Source organism: Lethenteron reissneri, chromosome 5 (assembly GCF_015708825.2).
Source record: "Lethenteron reissneri isolate LAM-NWPU_2019-01 chromosome 5, ASM1570882v1, whole genome shotgun sequence".
Classification (NCBI taxonomy): domain Eukaryota; kingdom Metazoa; phylum Chordata; class Hyperoartia; order Petromyzontiformes; family Petromyzontidae; genus Lethenteron; species Lethenteron reissneri.
The window spans coordinates 3190088-3202384 of record NC_083783.1 but is presented as its reverse complement, the minus strand read 5'-3'; positions in this window follow the sequence as shown (position 1 = coordinate 3202384).

Below are 12297 nucleotides of genomic sequence, written 5' to 3'. Positions count from 1 at the left end.
CTCCCACCCCCATCGACCAAGATGTGAACTCTGCGATTCCACTGATAAGGTTTATTATTAAAGTCAAATATCCAAAAGATAAAAACTAAACTATTTATTTTTACTTTAGCAGCTGAGGTCCACTGAGCTCTATAGATCTTCTTCAGGAGCGAACTGTCGACCAATGATAGCTCAACGAAGTGGCCCTGTGTCGATATTGATCCCGGCCCGCCTTCCATGACAGGCCAAGGTGTAAACATTCTCTCATTCACAATGGATTATTGTTTTGGGTCATATCGCCGTATGACTAAAATGTGCCACGGTGGCGAGGTATTAACTCCCTCGCCTGGTATGGAGGAGGTCGTGGGTTCGATCCCGACACTGACAACGCCTGCTGCTGCTGTATATTTGGAGTTTGCGGTGTCTCTCTCTCTCCCCGTGGTCGCGTGGATGTTTCTTCGTGTCCTCCGGTTTTCCCTCCACATTTAGAATCAACATCACGCTTTAGAGTATTTGGCTCCTACACATTTACACGTGATAAGTCACTGGCTTGTGTTTTTATTTGTGCCCAGGTCGCTTCTGAAAAATACCTAAATAGCTAAGTGGGCTTAGCCTGGTAAGATACAAAAAAAAGTTGCTTTTATAGTTTAAATGTTTGTCGTGCACCCTCCTCCACACGACAACCACCACCACCCGTGTATGATGGAGAGCAATGTCACTGTGTTTAACAATTGAGCAGGTCGACGTGTCGCTGGTGGTTACAACCAGCATCATCAGGCAGTTTCCAGAATTGTGAAGATGTAATCAATGTGCGCTCACAATGCTCTATCGGGTGGAGGAGGATTTGCAAAACAGATTTTACCCAAGTGATCTGTCCCCCTCACCCCCCGAAAATTTTTTTTTACTATGGATCATAACAATAATCATATTGGTCGAGAAAGGCAACGTGTTAAATAGATATATATTCTGATGAAAAGAGAGTCGTGTTTACCCTTGGTAAAGAAGGTGTTAAGATGTTCAAAGAGGAAATACACTTATTGGAAGGCATAATCCAATTTGCATTAACCACACACGCTTCTGCTAAGACATGTAAACAAAACGTACTTTGATGAGTCTAATGTATGCATTATCCCCGGAACGGAGTGGCCTACACCAGAGCTACAGCCTCCTTCATTGCTTCGTCTCACGAGTGTTAGTCCAGAGAACAACGCCAAAAGGCGAACAGCGCAAGGGGCCATGCAAATATCAAAGCGTCAATCGCTCGGGTCGAGCTTGAAACCGTCGAAAATATCCCCATCAATCTACATATCCTGTTACTTACAGATGGGGCGCTCCGACAGCGATGTAACTTTCTTCCTGGCCCGACTGGACATATGTGATAAAGAGCTTAATAGCTCATAGGATTCCTCCTCCAGTTGATTTCGATGTCCACCAGCAGGGTGTCAGAGAACGCGCGTCCTTTGGGAACCTCGACTTCGCTGCCGAGATGAGTGGGTGGGTGGGCCACGGATAGGAGCCGTAGTTGTAATAGAGGGGGGGGGGGGGTGGCGCGTGGCGGTAGTCGAGGCTAAGGACGGAGAGAGGAGCTCGTGGATGAGAGAACACACGCGCAGGGTCGAGACGTTGATATTCATCCAGCAGTAAATAGACCATTGTGATTATTGCACCGAGAGACGGAGCGAAGATTGGAGAACACACGCAGGGCTTGAAGGTGGCGGGGGTCGAGACTGAGGACGGAGTATCAACCACGCGCCCGCGAGGACGTCGCACGCAGAGACGGAGCCATGGAATCACCTCGCGTGGATACAAGGAGCTGGGTGGATCGGTGCAGTGCGGCATCGTGAGAGGAGGCCTTCATCCAGCAGTGGATGGATCAAGGCTGATGGTGATGATGGTGATTGGTGCAGTCAGCAGGGGCGTGGGAAACGCAGGGGGGCGGAGGAGGGGGTGGTTGGCTCCCCTATTGCTCGCCCACGTGGTTCGGTGTGAGGTCATTTGCTGTGCCCTCAATTAATTCCAATAATGGCTTAATGCGACCCCCCCCCCCCGGCGCCGCCTCGCCCCCCCCCCACCCCTCCTCCCACTTTAGCTGTGCGCGCTTTGAGCACCGGGAACGCGCCGCGGTCAGACACTGGGAATGCAAGGGCGAGCCAATCAGACACTCAGCTCTAGCTCTACCCATAATCCTCGCCAACTACCCAGCCAGCCAATCAGACACTAGATCTACCCCTAATCCTAACCAAATATATACTCTTAGTTCTTTCGGTAAAGTCACGTAGGTAAAAAATGAAATTAAAATTAATAAAAATAAAACAATAAAATCACGACGTTTCGGAGACAACACAAGTCTCCGTCATCAGGTGGGACCGATTTGCGGCATCAATGCAACAAATCTGGCTGTGACGGTGCCACCTGATGACGGAGACTTGTGTTGCCTCCGAAACGTCGTGAATTTATTGTTTTATTTTTATTAATTTTAATTTCATTTTTTACCTACGTGACTTTACCGAAAGAACTATGAGTATGAATCCTTGCAGTCACTAAAGCTTCAAATCTAGAACCTAACCAACTATCCAGCCGGCCAATCAGATACCGGCTCTAGCCCTAACCGTAACCAACAGCCAATCAGACACGAGTGCTTGCTCGAACCCTAACCCTCACATCCCATCCGCTGCTATTCACTCTGTCCAGTCTCGGCTCCGTCTGCGCCACACGCACGCACATGCGCATTGATTCAATACGTCTCGGGGCGTACTGGGCTCGTCCTGGGAACGTCTAAAGTTGTTTGTTTTAAATCGCGGCGCCCCAGTTAACGGGTGCACGTGCGTATTCACACGTACTCACGTGTGTGCGTGAACACACGCGCCGTGTGAACACACGAGAGAGGTCTCCAAACACAGCAGCACCAAGATCAATACTCAATCTTCTGTTTCCCCCCCCCCCGCCCACACTCTCCCAACACCCCTCCCCCGCCGGGCCGTGTTTGTCTCCCGGCTGTGCCCACCAAATGGCAGCCAAGGAATTGCAACGCGGACAGCCGGAGAGACGGAGCGATAACATCGGCCGGTGCGCAGGCAGGTATGTTGAGATGGATCTCGGGAGGACTTCACGCAGCAGTGGATAGACCAAGGCTGAGAGAGATTCGGAGGCTTCTACCGACGTCGCAACACATTACCACCCCCCTCCACTCCTAGCCCCCCCCCCCTTCCCCTAAGGTGTGCGGGTGGGGGCAGTGGTTGACCTCTGGACCCGCGAGTCAACACGCGTCGAGACGAGGCGCTAGAGACCAGAGACACAATATTGGAGGAAACTAGATACACAATATTGGAGCAAGCCAGATACACAATATTGGAGGAAGCCAGTGAACTATTAAGCTCCTTTTCACAGATGTCCGGTAGTTGCACAGATAGAACGCGGAGAGAAAACTGAGTGTGTGACGGTGATGAACGCTTGGCATTAGACAACCTCCTGTGGTGGAGGCTCGTGAAGGACGCTGCTGCTGCTGGGCAGTTGGAGGCAGTCGACCTCCAGCAACAACGGAGGGCGGAGGAGCGACGCTCAAAACAACGAGCGGAGCGCCGGGTGGTCTAAGCACAGCAAGCTAGCACAGTAGGGGGGACAGGTGGTGCATCAGCCAGTCATCTCGGTCATCTCGGTCATCTCAGTCAGTCGACCCGTGGCACCTGCTGGGTCTGCCCCGTGACCTCCTGCCAGCGGGCGTTCGACACTTCACGTGGCCTCAAGGTGCACTTGGCCTGGCACAAGCGTCGTGGTGACGTTACCGCCACTTAGTGGCGAATAGCGGTTGTTGTTGTGTGGTGGTGGTTGCGTGGGAGTGGTGGCGACCTGGTTAACGTACTGCGCTATATGAATCGCTAAGCAAAACCCGAGTTGGATTCCCAGCCGCGGCTCACACGACGAGCCAAGCGGCCACGTGGAGCTTTACACGTCCACGTGATGATGGGTCACTTTGTTGCGCTATCATTTGTGGTCAGGTCGCTTTTGAAAACAACAAGTGAATACCTCGGTGGGCCTTCATCTGATAGGGCATTTTTAAATCCTTTATATTAAGTTCGCTTGCTTGCTTGCTTGCGTGCTTGCTTGCTTGCTTACGACTGTGCAAATCTTTCGGTCGTTTTTAACCCACTTCCCGTGATCCAATCGAGCTGACATTTTGCACACAGACTCGTTGTGCGTTGCAATAAATTTTCGTGAAAAATGTTTTCCAAAATTTTACACTGTTTAGGGAAATTGTTTTAAATATTTAATTACCAATTGCTTAATGCTGCCAGACAATCATCTGACCCATAGGTGGCAGCCATCTCAAGCCAGAGGACGAGAGGACTCTAGCCGCCACGCATATAAAGGATTTAGAGTGAAAAACTTTGTTTTTACGGGTTAATTTTTTGGCTTGATTTATTAGTATCTTTTATTTTAAAGCGATTTGTTGCAGTAACCTTCTCACCCGCCCCTACCGGAGCTTTACAGCTACTCGGATTCCTCCCCCAGTCTCAACAAAGCTTCTGATCGTCTGGCTCTGAAACGTCGGGCAATCGTTCTGTCCAACACGCGGTGGGTATTACCCCGCGACCCCCCCCCCCACCGACACGTCAGTTAGCCGCGAGCAGTGGCGTCAAGTGGGTGGACGCGTGCAGGTGACGGTGTGATGGGTGAGGTGGCTCGGTGGGGGGGATGGGGGTGCTATCGTGGTGGAGGGCGAGGGGGGGAGGTGTGTCACGACCTTGTCGCGAACGTGTAAACACCCGTGCCGTCGCGTCCTCTATCGAGCCCACCCCCACATGCTGCCTGGGCCACAGCCAACAACAACAACAGAGAGAGAGAGAGAATTATGCTCAGCCATAAATAGGTTATCGCTTCTCGTATTTTATTTCTATTTATGTTTTATTCTTATTGTTATACATTGTTAGATTATTATTGTTATCCCTGTTCCTCGAGCCATTAGTGTTCCCTGGCACGAGGCCGCATTAAACATTAAATCGTGGCTTCTGCGGCGCGGCTTAAACGCAATTTGTGGCTTTATGTTTCTTTTTCTTCTTCAATTCGGGTTAAAAACCGAGCCGCGCCACACATTATCTGATTGCCTCCACGTGCCCCCCCCCAATACCCCCCACTCCCCCTCCCCTCGCAGCCAATCTACAGCCGTGAGAGGAGGGGGAGTGGGGGGAGGTAGGCGGGGGGGGGGCTCCGTCAGCCACGTCATCGCTGAACCCTGACCTTGGTTATGGGCAACCGCTGATGGGAGAGAGCGGGGGAACGCGGTGCGTGGATTGTGATGGGGGGAGGGTGGGAGGGTGGGAGGGGAGGGGGGAGAGGGCTCGAGGGGAGGGGTGCGGGGGGAGTTGTGGGGGGGGGGATGTAGCGATGTCGGGTTGACACGGCTCAGCTGGCTGAGTGGATCTGTGTGTGTGAGTGTGTGTGTACACGTGTGTGTGTGTGACTGTGTGTGTGTACACGTGTGTGTGTGAGTGTGTGTGACTGTGTGTGTGTGTGTGACTGTGTGTGTGTGTGACTGTGTGTGTGACTGTGTGTGTGTGTACACGTGTGTGTGACTGTGTGTGTGTGTGACTGTGTGTGTGACTGTGTGTGTGACTGTGTGTGTGAGTGTGTGTGACTGTGTGTGTGTGACTGTGTGTGTGACTGTGTGTGTGTGTGACTGTGTGTGTGACTGTGTGTGACTGTGTGTGTGACTGTGTGTGTGTGTGACTGTGTGTGTGTGACTATGTGTGTGACTGTGTGTGTGTGACTGTGTGTGTGTGACTATGTGTGTGTGACTATGTGTGTGACTGTGTGTGTGTGACTGTGTGTGTGTGACTATGTGTGTGACTGTGTGTGTGTGACTGTGTGTGTGTACACGTGTGTGTGTACACGTGTGTGTGTGTGTGTGCGAGTGTTTATGTTTACGAGCGAGAGACTGTGTGTGTGACTGTGTGTGTTTGTCTTCGTGTGTGTGACTGTGTGTGTGTGACTGTGTGTGTGTGACTGTGTGTGTGTGACTGTGTGTGTGTGACTGTGTGTGTGTGACTGTGTGTGTGTGACTGTGTGTGTGTGACTGTGTGTGTGTGACTGTGTGTGTGTGTGGGGAGCGGTGGTGTAGCGGTTAGCGCGCTGCGCTATGAAGCCGGCGATCCGAGTTCGATTCCCGATCACGGTCAACACCAGTGAAGATGATTTGGACCGGTCCTGGGCCTCCCTAGGTCGGCTGAGCCTCAAATGAGAACATGGTGCGGTGTGTAAGCATCGCCACCGGGGAGACAAAGGCGGCCGGATGTGGTGTTGGCCACCCACTCTCTCGTGTGCCGTGCCGGTCTTCATAGATGCTCGCTAACAACACTTGCCCCAATAGCCTGTTAAAGGCTATAGCGTAGATATTTGATATCGCTTGCAGAGGCCTTCATCCAGCAGTTGATTGACCGTGCCGATTTACAGTCGCAGGAGCTGGGATTTATTGCCGCATCGCCGTTACAGGCGGGGGGAGGGAGACGTTCATCCAGCGGTGGTTAGATCGTGGCATCAGCGTTAACAATCTGCCAGGGCCCTGGGGGCCGGGCACTTTATCGTTGATAGGAGGGGAGGGAAGAGCGGACAGAGAGGAGGTGAGAGAGAGGAGGGGAGAGAGAGGAGGGGAGTGAAAGCAAAGTAAAAAAAATACGAAATGATGAACGAGGCAAAGTGTCGACTACACCGAGCATTTTCTTGTTTCCACTGATCGTATAAAAAGAGAGGAGGGGAAAGAGAGGAGGGGAGTGAGAGGAGGGGAGAGAGAAGAGCAGACAGAGAGGAGGGGGTAGAGAGGAGGGGGAGGATATGGAGCTGCGGTGGAAGGATCCGCGAGTGATAGGCGATTTTCTTTGTTAAATTATTTTTTATTATTCGCCTTCTACGCGAACATGACACATTGGCAGTCTGTGAGATTAGCTTGAAAGTGTCTTCCTGATAAAGCAGAGCTCCCGGCATCTCAGCTGCCGCGAGGAAGAGGAAGGAGGGGGGGATATCGGGAGGAGGAGGATGGTGATGATGATGAGGAGCAGAGAGAGAGAGAGAAAGCACAGCCTCCACCTTCAAAGCCAGGGCGCCCCAGGCGGCCATCTGAAACCCAAATACAGCAGATTTGCCGAATAAAGGCTGTTTATTGTCGTGTCTGTAAATAGGGATATATTGTGCTTGAGGCTAGAGGCATGGGGTTGGGTGGGGAGTGGGAGCCGTCAAGAGGACCATGAATGTAAATGAGCGCGCGCGCGCGTGTGTGTGTTGTTGTACTGCACGTACAGTAACCCAGTGGATTCGATATTATACACACATATGGCGAGGAGGGGGAGGCAGGCAGGGGGGGGGGGGCTCTCAGGTTTGCGATTTGACTTTGTGCACTCCGACGCCAGCGTGTGGCCCGCGCTGTGCATCGCCGTCTCTCCAGCCCTCTTCACGTCTTCTCGCAAATACGCCGTCACTTTAAATTTCGAGTTAAAGCTTTCGTGACTGCAGGTATTCATCTTCTTGGTTCTTTCGGTAAAGTCACGTAGAAGGGAAATAATAAAATAATAAAAATAAAACATAATAAAATAATTCTCACGACGTTTCGGCTACAACGCAAGCAGCCGTCCTCAGGTGAAGAACAGGTCTGTCTTTCCGAGCCGTCCTCAGGTGAAGAACAGGTCTGTCGGAATGCTCATTCAGACGTTGTCTTTCCGACAAACCTGTTCTTCACCTGAGGACGGCTGCTTGCGTTGTGGCCGAAACGTCGTGAGAATTATTTTATTATGTTTTATTTTTATTATCTTATTATTTCCCTTCTACGTGACTTTGCCGAAAGAACCAAGAAGATGAATCCCTGCAGTCACGAAATCTTTAAATCGAAATTTAAGACGTCGTCACTTTGTTGTGAATAGCACCAGCCGATTTGCGTCGTCTCAACCCCACACTTACGTCGCTGAGAGCATCGTCCGTCCATCCTCGTTATCCGTCGCCTCGGCCTTCGCCTCCACCAGCCTACCCCGTACATCGCTTCGATTGGCGTCGTTTCGATATTCGTCGTCGAACCTTGCAGGAACGCATCCCCGATGTTAACCCTGGGTGTTCCCTGTACCTAGCACAGAGAGAGAGAGCGCGTCCCTGTCTCTACAAACATCTGGCGGCTCGCGAGGATTCGTTCAATCGAGCCTGGCCCCACTGCTGATGAGACGGTGAACGTCAAAACCGGTGCTCGCGTTGACACAATGCTATTGCAACAGTGATGCACTCCCAGAGGGAAGGCTGTGGGGTCTAGGGGGTGGTAAGGGGATGCTGATGGGATGTGTCAAAAAATAAAGAGCACACGTGAAGGTACAGAGGTGTGGGCAGAAGATGCGTTGTCGTCTGTTGGGGTGCGCTGCGTCTCGCGTCTGTTGTTGACCGAAGACTGACGGCGGCAGACGAGCGACACTTTGAGCAAAGAATCACGGGGAGCGGCGCTCGCCTCGGGACTTGCAGTCGGAGTGGAGAGCGCACGCGGCTTAGCCGCACTCGCCGTCCGGAGGGCGACGTTTCGATTCCATCTCCCAGCACGGGCAGTCGACAAACGCTACACTTGCTGCACGTTTCTTATGAAATCTCCCCCCCCACGCCGCCTCCTCCTCCTCCTCCTTCTCCCATCCCACCGCCTGCCTGTCACCCCTGGGCTCTGTCCGCCCAACAGTGTCGATGGGTAACGGGTTCACCGGTCTGTCGACGTGGCGTTGTCGCGTGCGGTGCGGTAGCGCGTGGGCACGCACTCTCTTCTCTCTCCAAGACCTTCTGGTGTGAGCGTGGGAACATTGGGCGACGAACGCCACTCGAAAGGAGCGCTCCAGAGCTCCCTCTCGTGGCGGCCGTTCCGCCGGTGGTGGCGAGAGCGAGCAGTTGCATGGGCTGCGCCTTTACCCACGCGTTGATATGCATCAGAAGCCTACGCACCGGAGGGCATGGGAGGGCATGGGAAGGCATGGGAGGGCAGGGCTGTCGAAGGGCAGTACAGTCCCGAGCACGAGCGGGCTGCCCTGGGGCATCGGAGTGATGCCTCTGGGCGTGCCACTTGGGCGAGAGGGCAGCTGGGCAGGGCATGGCACGGTAAGGAAGGGGCAGGGTAAGTCATCCGTCACCCTGACAGCCCACACCCCCCCCCCCATCTCCTCCGCTTCCCCCCTCTTTCACCTCGAGGGGTCGCGCGTCAAGGAGAGCGAGCGACTCGGAATGAGATGTGGTGGTGGTGGTGGCGGCGGCGCGCGATGTATGCGTACTTAAATTCAATCTGCAGCGCCCCCGCTGTAAATGAATAGACGGCGGGGTTTGAGCAACGCGCAGGAGGTGGGGGGGGGGTGAGGGGAGGAGGGAGGTTAGGGAAGGAGGGAGAGGGGGGGTAGAGGGAGAGGAAAGGAGAGCGAGGGAGGGAGGGAGGGCTGGACGTGCCGTGTGAAGTGCGCACCCCGCGTCACGGCGCCGGAGCCATTGACTTGTTCCAAATCAGAGGGCGAGAATGCGAGAGAGAGGGAGAGAGGGAGAGAGCGACACCCCGAGTCCAACCCTGACCCGGGCCCAGGCACCGGCAGACCCAATCTTCCACCCTCCTCCACCCTCCCCCCCCCTACACCCACTCTCACCACTTCTAATCGTCCTCAGCGCCGCGTCCCTGAATGCGAATCACCTGGGGAGAGGAGGCGACGGGTGCGTGTGTTTGTCACTCTGTGTGCGCGTGTGTTTATGTATCTGTGTGTGTGTCTGTGGGGAGCGGTGGTGTAGCGGTTAGCGCGCTGCGTTATGAACCCGGCGACCTGGGTTCGATTCCCGCTCATGGCCAACACCGGTGACGATTATGTGAACCGGTCCTGGACCTCCCCTAGGTCGACTCAGCCTCAAATGAGTATCTGGTGCGGTGTGTAAACATCGCCACTAGGGAGACAAAGGCTGGGCGTGGTGCTGGCCACCCACCCCCTCGTGTGCCGTTCCGGCCTTCATATGTGCTCGCGAACAGCACTTGCCCCTACATTCTGTTAAGGCTATACGGGGGATCTTTTTTTTTTGTTTTGTTAGGGAGAGCGGTAGTATAGTGGTCAGCGGGCTGCGATAAAACAAAATCCAATCGATACGAGTTCGATGCCCGCTCACGGCCAACACCAGTGACAATTATCTGCACCGGTCCTGGGCCTCTCCTAGGCCGTGACTGGGGAGACAAAGGCGGCCGGGCGTGGAGCTGACCACCCACCCCCTCGTGTACTTGGCCGGCCTTCGTAGGTGCTCGCTCACAAAACTTGCCCCCAAAGGTATGTGAGGGCTATACGGGCGATTTTTGTCCTGTGCGTGTACGTGTGCTGCTGTGTGGAATCCTAATGGATGAATCTTGTAGGTGCTTTAACCAACACCAGTTATATTTTACGGCTTTTGTTTTAGCTGTAGCAGAAACTGGTGAACCTGGAGAAAGACCCATGCAGATCAGGGGGGGAGAGAGAACAAACTCCATCACACAGACATGAACCTGCATCCCGGGGAATCGAACCCAGGGGCTTGTGAATGTGAGCGTGTGTGTGTCCTGGACCTCCCCTAGGTCGACTCAGTCTCAAATGAGTACCTGGCGCGGTGTGTAAACATCGTCACTGGGGAGACAAAGGCGGTTCGGCGTGGTGCTGGCCGCCCACCCCCTCGTGTGCCGTGCCGGCCTTCATAGGTTCTGCTCCCCTTACCATCGACTGGACTCAAAGAGGGGAAATTGCCAACCACGTGGCCCGCGAACTCAATCGGCCTCGTGCTCCACACGCATCCTCAGCACGTGTGGAGCACGCGCTGTGTACACAAACCACCACGAGCAGCAGCTGCGCTCCCTACACACACACACAAAGACAAAGATCCCCCGTATAGCCTCTACATACTGTTGGAGGAAGTGCTGTTAGCGAGCACCTATGAAGGCCAGTCCTACACACATAGCATACACACACACCACACACACGCCACACACCACACACACGCCGACCACACACACACATACACACATCACAACCACCACAAACACACCACACCCACACACAGCATACACACATACTACAAACACACACAACACACACGCCACACACACTACACCCCCACAACACACCTCACCCCCACACACACATACGCCACACACACACCTATCACACACACACACACCACACACACTAAACCCCCACCACACACCTCACCCCCACACAGACACCACACACACGCCAAACACACACGCCACACACACCACAAACACTACACCCCCACCACGAACCTCGCCCCCCCCCACACACACACCACACACACGAGTATAACCAAAATCGAGGTGACCGTGTGGCCGCTCAAAGCCATTCGTGAACAACCCACCCCGCCACCCCCTGCTAGAGCACGTGTGAGCGAAGCGTCGGACATGGTGTGGAACGACGCGCGTTATTACCACCTTGTCAGCGCGTCGGAGATACAAAGGCGGCGCGCCCACTCACCTGCAGCTGGCACGTTCACTCACCACCCCTCGGGAAAACACTGCCCCCCCCCCCCCGCCGCTGCCCCCCCCCCCTCCGCTGCCCCCCACTGCTCGACTTTGCCGCGGGCTGCGCGTGTCGAGCGGCGTCTGCGTCACCGTCGCCTCCATTTCTCTCACTCCTGCCCCCCCCCTCCTGCCCCCCCCCCCTCCTGCCCCCCTCCTTCTGCCCCCCCTACCCCCCTCCTGGCCCCCCCTACCCCACCCCCTCCCTCCTGGCCCCCCCCACCCCCCTCCTGCCCCCCCGCTCACCCCCCTCCCTCCTGTCCCCCCCTCCTGACCCCCCTACACCCCTCCCTCCTACCCCCCCTCCCTCCTGCCCCCCCCTACACCCCTCCCTCCTGCCCCCCCTACCCCCCTCCTTCCTGCCCCCCCCTACCCCCCTCCCTCCTGCCCCCCCTACCCCCCTCCTGACCCCCCCCCTATCCCCTCGCTCCTGCCCCCCCCACCCCCCACCCTCCTAGCCCCCCCCACCCCCCCCAATGTAAAGAGGGAGGGTGGGGGGGTGCCTACACCAAGATCCCCGCTGGATGGAGGTCTCTGGGGGGAGGAGCCACGGTTGGCTACGTACGGTGCGAAAGAAATGCAACAGAAACCCGCAGCTCGGGCAGGAATGACCGCGCGCTCCCAACGCCTCCAAGCCAATGGTCGAGGCCGCTTCCATCTCGCCTGATGCTGATGCCCTCGTGATTCTGCGGTGGAGGGCTCTGGGTTGGAGCGTGTGTGTGTGGTGTGTGTAGTGTGTGTGTGGTGTGTGTAGTGTGTGTGTGTGGTGTGTGTAGGGTGTGTGTGGTGTGTGT